Source organism: Mus musculus, chromosome 16 (assembly GCF_000001635.26).
Source record: "Mus musculus strain C57BL/6J chromosome 16, GRCm38.p6 C57BL/6J".
NCBI classification, from domain to species: domain Eukaryota; kingdom Metazoa; phylum Chordata; class Mammalia; order Rodentia; family Muridae; genus Mus; species Mus musculus.
In genome coordinates, this window is record NC_000082.6 from 69,875,347 (window position 1) to 69,890,384 (window position 15,038).

At 35.7% G+C, this 15,038-nt stretch overlaps 1 long non-coding RNA gene across 1 annotated transcript; it reads left to right on the forward strand.

Moving 5' to 3' along the window:
- The first annotated feature begins 7,575 nt into the window (after window positions 1–7,575).
- On the forward strand, window positions 7,576–13,914 carry Gm41471. Its single transcript, XR_876149.1, has 3 exons — window positions 7,576–7,784; window positions 10,029–10,265; window positions 13,822–13,914. It is a non-coding gene; the product is annotated as a predicted gene, 41471 (long non-coding RNA).
- The last annotated feature ends 1,124 nt before the right edge of the window (window positions 13,915–15,038 follow it).

Genomic DNA, 15,038 nt, shown 5'->3' on the forward strand with positions numbered 1-15,038 from the left:
CTTTCTATAATAAAGTTCTAAAACCATAGACAGTCTCTGCTCATCAAAGCTGTGCTCATTCTTCCCAGTATGGGAACCTCTCTTCCCTCAGCACTTTCTCCCATAACCCCGGGCTACAGGATGTACCCTGGGGCCCCTTTTGGTTTTGGGGGCTGCCCCTTGTCTACCCCCCATTAAGTGGGTCAGAGGCTTGGATGCTCACCAGGAGCTAAGTGGAAAGCCTCTCACAGCCCTTTCTTGTCTGCCTGCCCAGAGCATAGGTGGAACTCTGGACGAATGTGAGCTATCCTCCCTTCCTCCTCACTTCCCAGGCCCCTTATTAGTTCCCACAGTATATGTTATTGATCCCCATTGTGGTTCAGTCTCTGGATAGTCACTTTTTCAGTTTCTACTGCACATTTTGTCTCTGTAACTCCTTCCTTGGGTGTTTTGTTCCTCCTCATAAGAAGTTTCGAAGTATCCACACTTTGATCTTACTTCTTCTTGAGTTTCATGTGGTTTGTGAATTGTATCTTGGGTATTCCAAACTGCTGAGCTAATATTGACTTATCAGTGAGTGCATTTCTTTAAGTGTTTCTTTGCTCTTAGAGAGTCCTCTGTTCAGAATTCTCTGTTTATATCTACCACATTTTTTTTATTTGGGTAATTAAACTTGGTATTGAACTTCTTGAGTTCTTTATATATTTTGGATATTGTCTCTCTGTCAGTTGTAGGGTTGAGGAAGATCGTTTCCCATTCTGTGGGCTGCCAGCCATTTTGTCCTAAGTCCTTTGCCTTACATGCAGCTTTTCAGTTCCATGACGAATTGTTTATTAATTGTTGATCTTTTCGCCTAATCCTTCAATGACTTAATGTGCCTAAGTGGTATGATACTGTAAGGATAGGGGGCTTCTCAGAGGAGATGGGAAAGTGAGAGATTGGGGGATGGACTTTGAGAAGAGGGGATGAGGAGAGAGTTCTGGGATTTGGATGTAAGGTGAATAAATAAATTAACAGGAAAAACAAATCATCTTCCATGATAAAATCAGCCTTATCTCAGAGATTTAAAGATGGTTCAAAGTCCTTAAATTGATAAACTCAATCCATTATGCAAACACACTGAAAGACAAAAATCACAGGAACCTCTAATTAGATGCGGACAAAAGGCCTTTGGCAAAATCCAAAACACATTGATGATAAAAATCCTGGTGAACCTAAGAACACACAGTGACACTTCAGCATGATAAAAGTGTCTAACACCAAGTTAACAATCAGCCTAAATGGAGAGACTCTCAAATCATTTCACCTAAAATCAGAAACAAAATAAGGGCCACTCCATACTTATTCCATATAACGCCTGAAGTCTTAGCTGAGCAATAAGACAACTGAAGGGGGTCAAGGAGATACAAATTGGAAAGAAGGAAGTCAAAATATCTTTACTTGAAGATGACACCATTGTTTTTACACAAGTGATTAAAATTTCAACAGAAAACTCCTATGGTCACTTTCAGCCAAGTAGTAATATAAAATTAATTCATAAATATCAGTAGAATTGGAGAAGCTACAAGAAGATAGAAAGATCTCTCATGTGTAAGGATGGGCAGGATGAATATAGTAATAATGACCATTCTAGCAAAAGCAGTCTACAGATTCAATGCAATCCCCACCATAATGCCAACACAGTTCTTCAAAGATCTTGAAATATCAAGTTTCAGCTTCATATGGAAATAAACAAACAACTAAACAACAACAACACAAAACCCCAACACATAAAATATTTCTGAACAATAAAAGAATTGCTAGTGGTATCACCATTCCCTATCTGAAATTGTTGGACAGAACTATAGTTAAAAAAAAAAAAAACAACAACATGGAATTAGCGGAAAAGCAGACACATTGGCCAATAAAATGGAATTGAAGACACAGCTATAAGTCCACACACCTATGGACACCTGGGTTTTGATAAGGAAAACATTAATATGCACTTGAAAAACAGGTAGCATCTTCAATTAATGGTGTAGATCAAGCAGGGTAACTGTATGTAGAAGAATCCAAATAGATCTATACATATCACCCACACAAAGCTCAACTCCAAATAGATGAAAAATCTCATCATGAAACCAGATACACTGTTTTCAATTGAGAAAAAAAGTAGAGAATAATAGTCTTGAATTGTTTGGCACAGGAAAAGGCTTTCTGAACAAAATTAAAATAGCTCAGGCACTAGGAACAATTAATAAAAGGAATTCATGAAACTGAAACTTTTCTGTATGGCAGAGGATATCATTATTTGTACAAAGTATCAAACTAGAGAATGGAAAAAGTTTTGTTTTGTTTTATTTTTTATTGGATATTTTCTTTTTCTACATTTCAAATGTTATCCCCTTTCCTGTAATCCCATCCAGAAACCCCCATATCCCATCCCCCCTTCACCTGCTTCTATGAGGATGCTCCCCCACCCACTCACCCACTCTGACTTCCCTACCCTAGCATTCCCCTACACTGGGGAATTAAGCCTTCACAGGACCAAGGGCCGCTCTTCCCATTGATGCCCCACAAAGCCATCCTTTGTGACATATGCAGCTGGAGTCATGGGTCCCTCCATTTGCACTCTTTGGTTGAAGATATAGTCCCTGGGAGCTCTGGGGAGTCTGACTGATTGACATTGTTGTTCTTCCTATGGATGGCCCTTAAGGACAGCGCCCTATGTCCAGCAGTGGGTGATGGATAGCCAACACGAAAAGAACTTTACATCTTGGAGGTTCTTTGTCTCAATGGTTTGCCAGGGATTTTGTTTTTTCTTTTATAATTCCCCTTCATGTATCTACCATGGCTTCTGATTTTCTACTTTAATGGGATACCTGTCTGTTCGTACATAGGTATCTCTGTCTCTGTACAGAGATGTATAAAGATATACATGTTTTTCTGGAAGGCTTTCTCTTTTGTTAATCTTTTTCTGTTTGTTTTGTCACAGTCCAGTTGGTTTTTGTTTTATCCTAATTCTTTTGGCTATTATGTTCATGCCTGTTTGTTTTCTAAGTAGTGAAAGAGACATAGAGAGGTTTGGATTGAGATGGGGAGGGAGGGAAGGAGAACCTGGGAATATGTGTGGGAGGGGAAACTATAATCAGAATATATCCTATGAAAAATATGTTTTCAGTAAAAGAATGAAAAATATCATGAATGCTAATATTTATATTACTCACTATCATATTAAAGCAATGTAAATTCAATGAACATTTATTATAGCTGCTTTTTATTTCTATGCGGAAAATTACTTCACACACTAGAAAGAATCTCTAGATATCATTAAACATCTTAGAATTTTGATCTTTAAAGAGATGTGGTTTCAGATTTTAACGTGTAATTGCTTAATCCCTAATGCAGACAGGTCACTGAGATGGTGCAGGGCTTATTAGCATATGTGTTTCTTTTTCTGCCCAAATGTGTTACTATAAAAGGACCCCCTATGCCTTTGAGACTACTTTATAATGGTTTTCATTCTTGATAAAACTGTATAGTCTTATAATTACATGATGATATTTGAGACAAAGTAAATTAGTTTGTGTTTATCTATATGTCACAAAAGGTCAAGTCCTGCGTGTTTGTGTACTCCATCTTTAAAACTAAATATTGTTTCCAGTTCTGAAAGATGCTCAGGTGCTGTCAGCCTAGGGAAATCTAACCTTTGGTTTTCCAATTCATTGCAGGTGCCTGTTCAGTGCTCTGAGGCATAGATTTGTATGACTAAGTGCAGTTTGTGCTCACTATCGTAACCTCAGAAGTCTATTTATTAAGTGGCAAAGAATGGTTTATTTCCTGAGATGTGCTCCCTATATTACTGAGTGAAAATAGATGTGTAAGCAAACGTGATATTCTGTAACAAAATGCTTCTTCCATTAATGTAGTTCATTATGAAGTACATTACAAATTTGTGTAAGAAAATCAAACTTCAGTTTTAAGTTTGGACCAGTAACACTTTGACCATAGCCATGGACCTGATGCAGAAGAACCTCGAAACATCCACATATAAACAGGTAACTCCTTACTCATTAAGGGATTTCTCTGAATTCCACTACATTTGCTAGTAACTTCTGGTACACAGCATTACCGTCTGATAATAACCTTGCTAGAAGTTAATTTTATAAGACATGTAACACATATTTACATCAATGTGAAAACTTTGGATAATAAAAGGAAATATGAAATTTCATCAGTAATACACCTATAGCCTAAACGTGTTTAATTCTCTCTTCCACATTTCAATATTTATCACCCTTGTTACTTGCCCAAGTTCAAATTTACAGACTGATGTCTGTTATTTTCTAGATGGCACAAGTTATCCATTCACATCTCTGACAGATTTCTTCTTGAACCAGTCTTTCACAGTACGTTGAATTTTAACAGTTACTGGCATGAGAAGGAAAAGCTAGAGAAAATATGGAGCTATCATAGATGAAGTTTTCTACTCATGGAGAAAATTCACACAAATTAATGGTACTTTATATACATGGCACTCAACCAAATGCCTCCATTCACATCAGTACTGAACTGCTGGGATAATTTAATGAGACCCAAATGAGATTCGTGGGATATTTTCAGGCAGTGGTGATCCTTCTCACATGTATAACAATTGCACCAAGGGCCTCTTGCATGCTAGACCAACACTTTCTCACTAAGCTGTCACTGATGCTTATAACCCTGTTTTGTGAAAAAGCAAGCTGAAGAGGTAAAGTAGTATTCACTCACTCAGAATCACTAACTTTTTAATTTTTTTAAATCATATCTAAATTTTTAAACAATTTTTATTAGATATTTTCTTCATTTACAATTCAAATGCTACCCAAAGTCCCCTATACCCTCCCCCCGCCCTGCTCCCCAACACACCCACTCCCACTTCCTAACCCTGGCATTCCCCTGTATTGGGGAATATAATCTTTACATGACCAAGGGCCTTCCTCCCAACGATGGCTGACTAGGCCAACTTCTGCTACATCACATCTAAATTTTTGCATTTTATATAAAATTGGATTGATTAAATATTGTCTATAAAGCAGACTTTTTTTCTCTGTAGTGCTTTAATTGAAAAAATAATATGTATACAGTCCCCAACATCTTATTAGCATAGTAAAGATATGAACTGTGTGTTATATCATTATGGAAGATGTCAAGTAAATTCAAAATAAGGATGATATATGTATTTGTATAAAAATGAATGTTATAATTATCTTTCTCATGAACATCTTCAAAACACTTTGGGTTAAATGATCTCTACATTTTTAGTATGAAATTGGGGCATAGAATACTCAAAGGATACCAGAGAATGAATGGAGTGGTCTGAAATCAAATTTTCTGATTCTTACCCATATAAAATTGTTTTGTGGGTTATTTTAAAAATATATATATATATATTTAACACACATACACACACACACACACACACTCACACACATACATCTAGCCACAAGAAGAACCTGGAAATAATTCTAATTGGATCCAGCAATTAAAATGAACTCTTGAAAACCAGAGGGCCCAATGGAAATCTATTAGTGCATATAATTAGTCAAGGAGCCAAATAGCTTTTATTCTCCCTTGGGGGTCCCTTATTCTGTCTGACTGTTTCAAATTCTGCTGATATGTCATTGTGTGCCATTTTATATGGTTCCTTTGTTTCTCCTCAACATTTACAGCTGCAGTTGAATAACTGAAGTTCTGACAAAATAATACATACTTATAAGGGCCATGCTTCAAATTTTTACTTAACAAATAGCCTTTTCTTGGTAATTCAGGAGAAAAGCAGTTTCTGTTTTCTCACTGAAACAGAAAAATAGTATATGCATGGCTTTTCATATGACATTCTATATAAAGAACAACTCTAACATTTTTTATAATTACCATAGTGGTACAGAATTCTTCTCTTATTTTAAAGAAAATAACTGAGGTAAACCCATCATGTTAAAGTATACCAAGAATATTTTAGCATCATCAAATCTGACATAAAGAGAGAGAGAAGGGGGGAGAGACAGACAGAGAGACAGACAGAGAGAGCGGGAGTAGACAGAGAGAGAGAGAGAGAGAGAGAGAGAGAGAGAGAGACCTGTGCTATATTGGGAGAAGTCAGGACAGTTCACAATTATTCATTTAACTAGATATTGAAAGAAAGCATTCATCACAGCATATAATTTTGTAGACAAGAGGTCACTAAATACTGGGAATATAGAATGAAACCATATCAAACATTTATTTTTGTATATTACTTGTAATACACACCTTATTTTATAATTAAAAAATGTGTATTATACAAATGAGCACAATAGTCACCTACTGGATTATCTGGGTAAAAGAAAACATAATGTTTGTTTCATGTTGACTTTGCATTACTCTAGCTGAATTATAGGCAAATGGCAAGACTTTAGGAAACAATTATAGATCGTCTGTGGCTTATATGGCTGGATGTCAAATTCTTCAACTTCACCATGGTGCTAAAGAATATGTACTCAGTTGAAGGTTTACTTTGAATTCTGAATTTTGACCTTTACAGAGGCTAGAAATGCATGGCATGATCGATGTTCTGTTACAATCCTTAAGAGTGGCAGCAAGTCACAGCCCTCCATCAGCCATGTGATCACAAGGAAATAGTTGGCAAGATATTTTGTTGCTAGTCTAGGGTACAAAGTAGGTGATGTGTGTGAGAAGCCGTTTATACCTATAATAGTTTTGCCCTGGCCTGGGCTTACCTGGAATAGCTCCATTGTAAACTGAAGAATATTTGTAGTTGTATGATGTTCATTCACTACGAAGCTGGGTTCTATTCTATTGTTCAAACTTGGAAAATACCCCAATATTAAGGCTAGAAACAAAAATGATTTGTAGAACCTTAAACAAAAAATATATAAGGAGAATAATATACAGTTTAAATAATAAATACATTTTCCACAATAAGTGCCCAACAGGAGGAAAGATGAATGAATGGGCTTTTCTTTCTCTGATATTATATTGTTTGGTTGTTAACTAAACTATTTTTGCAGAACAATTTCTCAACACTTTCATTTAGCTGTGTATGTTTCAAAGAAAAAAGTAAAACATGTAGTCAAGTTTAAGTGACACATCTTGGGCAACTTTAATGGAAATCTATCAAACCTCAACACCTGTTGGACCTAGGCCTTCCTGCACATATGTAGCAAATGTGCAGCTTGGGCTTCACGTAGATTCTGAACAACTGAAATGGGAGCTATCCCAAAATCTGTTGCCTGTATGTGGGATAAATTGTTCTTCTAGCTGGGCTGCCTTGTCTGGCTTCAGTGGAAGATGATGTGCCTAGCCCTGCTGAGACCTGATGTGCCAGGGTAGGGAGATACCAAGGGGACCTGCACCTGCACAGAGGAGAAGGGGCGAGGACATGAGGGGAAGGATTGTGGGATAGGGTGACTAGGAAAGGGGACAGTGAATAAAATGTAAAGTGAATAAAAAGTTGCAAGAAATATTTCTCAACCATGGTAAGAACATGACTAAGAAATTAATAAGAAACTGGAAAGAAGAGTTCTCTTTGTTAAGAAGAAACTGTTATTCTGTGTCTCTGTTAGGTCTGAATTTGGCCTTATTTCCTATCCTAAAAAAGCTCTTTGGAAGAAAGATCTCAGCGTAAGAACCGCTTGAAAGTTCCAATATGTTAGAAGTGGGAAAGCTCCGCTATTTATTAATGTTAAATGTGCCGCCTGCCTGAACCATTCTGCTTGTATTCTGGAAGCCGTACAGGAAAGTACCCACACCTTGTTGCTTGGAACCCTGCTGCTTAAGGCTTTAAGGTAACCATGACTAGAACATCAAATTTCTTTACAAAGAGAAAAACAAGCAAACAAACAAACAAATGCCTAAATTAGAAAGATGACTTGATTAAAATGCACATGGATTTGACTAACTTATTTGCTCACTTTCTGCCTTATTCCAAGAAGTATTTGAGGCAACCAAGTGTATATACATAAATTTTATAGCACACAATACACTATGAAGTTCATGGAATACATTACATACTCAAAAAATGGGGAGATAACAACATAAACATATAGTGCACAGAAAGCAAAATGAAGGCACAGAGATCAGTCCTGGAATGCCTATGTCTACCAGATACTCAGAATAAACAAGACAAGTTTCTATAAAGTGTTAGAAAAACAAAAACAAACAAACAAACAAACAAACAAAACCAGAACCTTACCAATGTCATGGTTTATGACTTCTATTCCAAAAAATAGATTTCTGGTATTATAAGACAACAATATGTAGTACTTTGTAACACCAGTCCTAAAATACAAATATAAATTTTTTTTCAAAGTTAAAATTGCATGATTTATAAACTAAAAGTGTACTTTAAAGTGACAATTTTTGGAATATGCTTAATTATCATTAGGATTTTATAATCTCAAAACCTTTTGTCTTTTCAAGGTGATGACACTGTAACTCTATCATCGAGTGTCATGGAGGGAAGTTGGTTGCATGTTCCCTAAACTCATCCTATACTCTTATGCAGAGTTTTCTCTTTGCAAATGTATCCATTTGCTAGATTTTGCCACTCCCATTAGAAAGCATAATCTGCTTAATGATGCTCATAATTTCTTCTTTCAAACATTCTTTGTCTTCCTTCTGACAATTATAGTATATGTAGATCGTATTCTGCTTTATTGCAAACACTTAACAGAAATATTCGTAACATATAACCCAAATTCTATTACTAAAAATTTAACTGAAACAGCAGCACATACATCTCCCTATTATTTGTCTTTTGGAGTAATTTTTGGATTAAATTTACACAATACTTGGCCAAGAACTAAGAGAGCTCCATTTGGCAATTGTTTATTTCATTTAATTGAGTGGGCATGCAGCCGGGGGTGGAGGGGTGTGTATGTATCCAGAATCCTAGATCTAATTAGAGACTAACACCAGAGCTCTTAAAATGCACCTGAGCCACATGTGTGACCGTGGACTGCAACTTTTAAAAATTCTATTCTTTAAAACAATTACAGAATTAATTCCTAACTAAACAATAGACATCTGGCTACCATGAGCAGTTTTCAGAGAATTACTATCATAAGGAGATTTTCCATAACAAATTCTATAGTTGACCATAATTTCATGTTTGTTATGCAGGATATGAGCCAATCCATGCATAAAAACCTATAGACATATTACCATGACTTATTTTAAAAATCATTCCAAATTTCCATCTTTTGAAGAAGTAGTAGGCGATTCATCTCTATAAATGCTCATGAGAACAAATTGTTTCTTGTCAAGAAAACACTATTTAGTGTGGCATACAGAGTATTAGCTCTACAAAAACATTTTCATACTAATCTCAAGAACATAGCAAGGATTCTTGACAAAGGCAATCAAGTTAATGATTCTGAAGTAAGTAGTTAGTTTGTTCAAGTTTGTTGTGAAAATGGTCCTTAAAACAAGAGCATCTTTGTAGGTATGTTAAAAGAAATGAAAATGGGGCTCTGAAGGCATATCAAGAGAGTAATATCTTTCCTCATATTGAAGCTGGAGAGAGGGAATTAGAACCCCAGGGCCCTTCAAAAATCTAGAAAAAGAATAGCAGTGATTTTTCTCCTACATTCTCAAAGGTAACCTAGGCCTGCTAAAATCTTGACAGCCACTCCATTCTATCCTATATCAGACTTGACACGGAATAAAATTACCTCATCCTAAAGCTAATCATATGTGGGTGCGTTTCATTTTGTCACATGCAAGCACTAAGCATTCTGGCATTGAAAGGCATAAATGAAGGGTTTTTTTTTCTTTGTTTGTTCTTGTATTTGTGTTTTTGAAAGGCAGGAAAATATATAGTATATTACAGGGACATGTTATTTCACCTATATGCAAAATAGCAGCTTAATCAAAGTCTATGTGTATGCGTACACACCAGTAAACCAAATGACAGCCAACACAAGAAGGAGAATGTGAAGTTATAATGAATCTACCCTGACTGAATTTTATACAAGCATTAATTGCATCTATTTGTCACTCATAAATTTTCACAAAAGTATATTCTGCAGGTTCCAGCATTATAAAGCACATAAATGAAGCCAGAACAGAATTTATGATTTTCCCTGGCCACAAACTACTCCATTCTGAGACCATTTCTCTGCCAAAACTCTCATGAGGACAAGGTATACCCTGTCTCTAAGAAAGCAGCATACTTATTCCCCATGGTGTGCTGGTGGATTTTGACCAACACAGCAAGAAGGAGAACTGAGGAAAACCATCACACATCATTTGTTTGTTTCTATAGTGTAAGTAGCTCCACTAGAAATTATTCTAAGTTACCAAACTGGAATTTATCAAATAAGGAAATAGATTGAAATACATACAATCTGTCCTAGGAACTGAATATGTTCTAACCCTGTGCACCATTAATTGTCTTGGCAAAATTCTAAGAACCCAATACCCCCACGGAGATAGAGCCCTATGAGACAGGAGTCAGTCTACCTACAGACACAAGCAGTGGCTAACCACTTTCTCCTGGCAACATCCATTAACTCTAAGACTCAAAGATTGTTTGTGGGTAGAAAGGGACTGGGTAAAACTATGTTGTTAGACCATACTATGTTAATTGTAAATTTCTCTGAAAAGTTCAGAATTAAAAATTCTTAAGCTATTTTGGGTTATGTTAATTAAAACTTCAAAGTGCCATAGTTTACTGATAGAGGGCTTATTAGATAATGAAACCATTACTTTTGATGGTGAATCTGAGAAGGAATGTACTCTTAAATTATGTTGTTGTAATTAACATTAATGATACAATATTAGGATGTTCAAATAACTGTAACTTGCTGTACTTTTCCTATAGGGTTATAAAATGTGCTTAAAAATAGTCTTAAATATTAGTATCATCTTACACAAAATCAACCTTTTTAAAGGCATTTTTATTAGATGTTTTCTTCATTTATATTTCAAATGCTATTCCCAAAGCCCCCTATACCCTCACCATGCCCTGCTCCACAACTCACCCACTCCCGCTTCCTGGCCCTGCCCATTCTCTTGTACTGGGGCATATGATCTTCGCAATACCAAAGGCCTCTCCTCCCATTGACGGCCGACTAGGCCATCCTCTGCTACATATGCAACTAGAGGCACAGCTCTGGTTAGTTCATATTGTTGTCCTCCTATAGGGTTGCAGACCCCTTTAGCTCCTTGGGTGCTTTCTCTAGCTCTTTCATTAGGGGCCCTGTGTACCATCCAATAGATGACTGTGAACATCCACTTCTGTATTTGTCAGGCACTGGCATAGCCTTACAAGAGACAGTTATGTCAGTGTCCTGTCAGCAAAATATTTCTGGCATATGCAATAGTGTCTGGGTTTGGTGGTTGTATATGGGATGGATCCCCTGGTGGGGCAGTCTCTGGATGGTCTTTCCTTTCATCTCAGCTCTGAATTTTGTCTCTGTAACTCCTACCATGGGTATTTTGTTCCCCATTCTAAGAAGGAGCAAAGTATCCACACTTTGCTCCTCCTTCTTCTTGAGTTTCATGTGTTTTGCAAATTGTATCTTGGATATTCTAAGTTTCTGGGATAACATCTGTTTATCCGTGAGTGCATATCATGTGTGTCAACTTTTAAAACCTACTTTAGTTATTCAAAATATCACAATAATCTCTAATTTTGAAGCACTCAGCAGTCCAAAATTATTGAATAAAAACTTGTAAGAAAAGGATATTTACCCATACAAAAAACATGGCAGGAATACAAACACACTTCCAAATTCACAATTGATTGAATACAATTAAATTTTGAAAAGTTCTTGTGAGAATTTAAATGTATCAATACATTAATGCGTTTTGTAATGGTGTATCTATTAATTTGAAAAGTTGTGTGTGCAATCGAAATAGACGAAAACTGAGAAGTTAATATGTGAAAATAACGTTTGTGTTGTAATGGTTGTTCAGTGTCAGGGTTAGAATGGTCAAGCCTAGTACACTGAGAAAGCAAATGTGAGGTCTTATGGCTAGATATAAGACAGCCATGCTGAGAGGAAGTACAGATGGAATTATAGTAAAAAGAGCTTGTAAAATGGACTCCACCTCGTCTAGAAAAGAAGAACATCTGTGATCATGCTGTTAAGGAGTTAAATATGAGATAACCATGGAAAACTGAAGTTGCTTTTTTTAAATTTTTTTTACTCTTTTTTTATTAGATATTGTCTTCATTTACATTTCAAAGCTATCCTGAAAGTCCCCTCTACCCTTCCCCTGCCCTGCTCCCCAACCCGCCCACTCCTGCTTCCTGGCCCTTGCATTCCCCTGTACTGGGACATATAATCTTTGCAAGACCAAGGGTTTTTTGGTGGTAGTGTCTTTTGACAGTCAGAATGCCCCTTTGTGGTTAAACATACTTAATTCCTCAGTCAAGTTTTTTTTCTACTATATCAAAAATTAAGGAACATGGAGTTTACCCACAAATGAGCACTTAAACAGTTACAGAACCCTTAAAAGATCTACTGTCATTAAATCATTAGCTTCATGCTTTAGGTACCAATAGTTCTGTAGAAAACATGGCAAGAAATTCCCTAAAAGATGTAGCCCATCATGACTTGACACAGAAAAAGGATTACTTTACTCATGAATATGCCCCCAATCTCATAAGTATTTGTAATTACTTCCTCAAAATCTGATACGAGGACCTCACTGTGCTGCTCCACACCTTGAAACATCCACTGCCATCATTCTATGCAATATTTGCTTTGCTATGCCTGGATTCTTCTCTTTTGCTGGAAAACTGTCTAAGTTGTCTGTATCATGGCTAAATTAACTCACCAATGAAGAAAAAAAATCAAGAGACTCCAGTTACATTCACCATGATATCATAGATGTAAGCTTGACAAAATATTTAGAGGAGTTATAAATATTGAAAACTTAGTTTGACACAGCTTACTTTTTAAAATACATTTTGAAGAAAACTCAGCTTTTGGGTGAATTTTAAAATGTGATAATTGTTAAAGCACTGTTGAGAAATAATTTAAATACAAATATGAAAATAATTGTGATTATGAATAGTTTCCTTTAAGCACAATGTAAATATGAAAAGAATTGGTATTATGAATAGTTTCCTTTAAGCAGAATGTTCTTTGACCAGTTATAGCTCTCTGTACTTATAGAAAAATACTTCCTCAATTAAATACATTATGCTCCATAGACAAGTAATTTGAAGACATGACTATAGGGCTTTTAACTAAGTAATTAATAATACTATGGTGATTAAAATATATCTTTGGAAAAGTGATGGTGCTCTGTATTCAAGACAGAAATTGATTAAAGTCTATAACTAATACATTATAAAACTATTCTGTACATTTTATTATTCAGATACTCAATAAAATCATTTTTATTATCAGTCATTAATATTTTGATTTTATGAGCATTTGTACAAGTATATAGATTTTTGAGATAGGGTTTCATGATATAGACCTGATTGGTCTCAAACTCATTTTCTTTTAGGCTTAGAGTACTGGGATCACAGCCATGTGCCATCTCATCCATCTCTATGATAAATATTTTTGAAACTTTTTTGAAAGACTAGTTTTTTTCCACAAATGGCACAATGTGAGTGATCAAATAATATCACCAATTTGTTGATCCATAAAAAGACAGTTCAATATACAAGTTTAATCATCATTATGTCAGTTTTCACTCCAAATTGTCCTATTTGCATGGACAGTATCAATGTTTTAGTGTTGCCCTAGGACAGATTGATGTCTATTATCCAGCCATACTGAATGGTCTTTGTCCTTGCTTCTGTCTCAGACCTCAAAAATATTCTCCAGTTTAACAGAACCCTGTTTGCTTTCTCAGGTACCCTGAGCATTAATCCTCATACCATCAACTCACATAGGCTTAGGGTATCAGACAGACTGGAACTCAGAAATTGGTAGAATGAACTGTCAACTTCAGGTAATGTCTCTATATTACTTAACTTTTTCAAGAGGACCATGTCTGTTAGTTTCAAGAGGAAGGGAAAAAAACCTGAATGAACCTTACCTAAAATACTACTGATCTGTGTCCACAGTATCTCTTTCCTTTTCCACAGTTGGCGTTCTTCCATACTTGGTTATTTCATCTACCATGATGAAATGGTCAGGAATCATCCAGGAAGAAATGCTATCTCTAATTGGTGGTCTTTATCCAGCTTTCTGTCAATCACACTCCTTTGGATGGTGTATAATTTAAAACTGAAGCTATCTGAGGTCTGATATAGAAAGATGTTTACAGTGTCAGTAGCACAATGTAAGAGCTAATGTGAATAGGCATGAATCGTGGTTGCAAGAAAACGCCTTATTGACTTAGAGACTGAGTCATCAGACAGCCTTTATTAAAACGTATCCATGTAGACTTGTTGAGGGTGAAACCTTGTGAAAGAAATGTATCTTGACTTTATAAAATTCCCAACAAAATGCATTAGCCACACTCTGTTTATATTCTTTGATTGGAGACCTTTGCTTTGTGATTTTAGTACATATACTGTCTCTTTTAACTAGACTTTGAACATTTAAAAATCAGAATGTTCTTATTAATCTACATACCGCCAGGATATAATCTAGGCACAAAATAGACACTCAGTGAATAATTGCTCACTGCAAAAGATCATGAATTCAATCATGTCTACAAATTCTTACATCGCAAATACTGCCAATGCTTGAATATATAAGACTGACTGGGTTCATTGTTGACAGTCTGTTTCAAGTGCCTACCATGATGAAAACTGTCTCAAAACCACCATTTCAATGTTGGGAAACAGTCATGCTACTTACATTTACTTTATTAATGACCTGATCACTTAAGATTCAAACATTGTATTTAGAATTTTTGTCTTCATATCCAGAAACCTTGGGATAAATTTCAATGTAACTTAAAATATAAAACTTGGCATAAAGGAAAATATTCATTTTTCATAATCATACTGCTTTAAAAATCATTCACCTTAGTTCAGTGCCCTCAATTAACATACAAACATTTTATCTTGGAAACATTAATTTTTCTAAGTTCACAGAATGAGTGAGTAGTGATGCTAA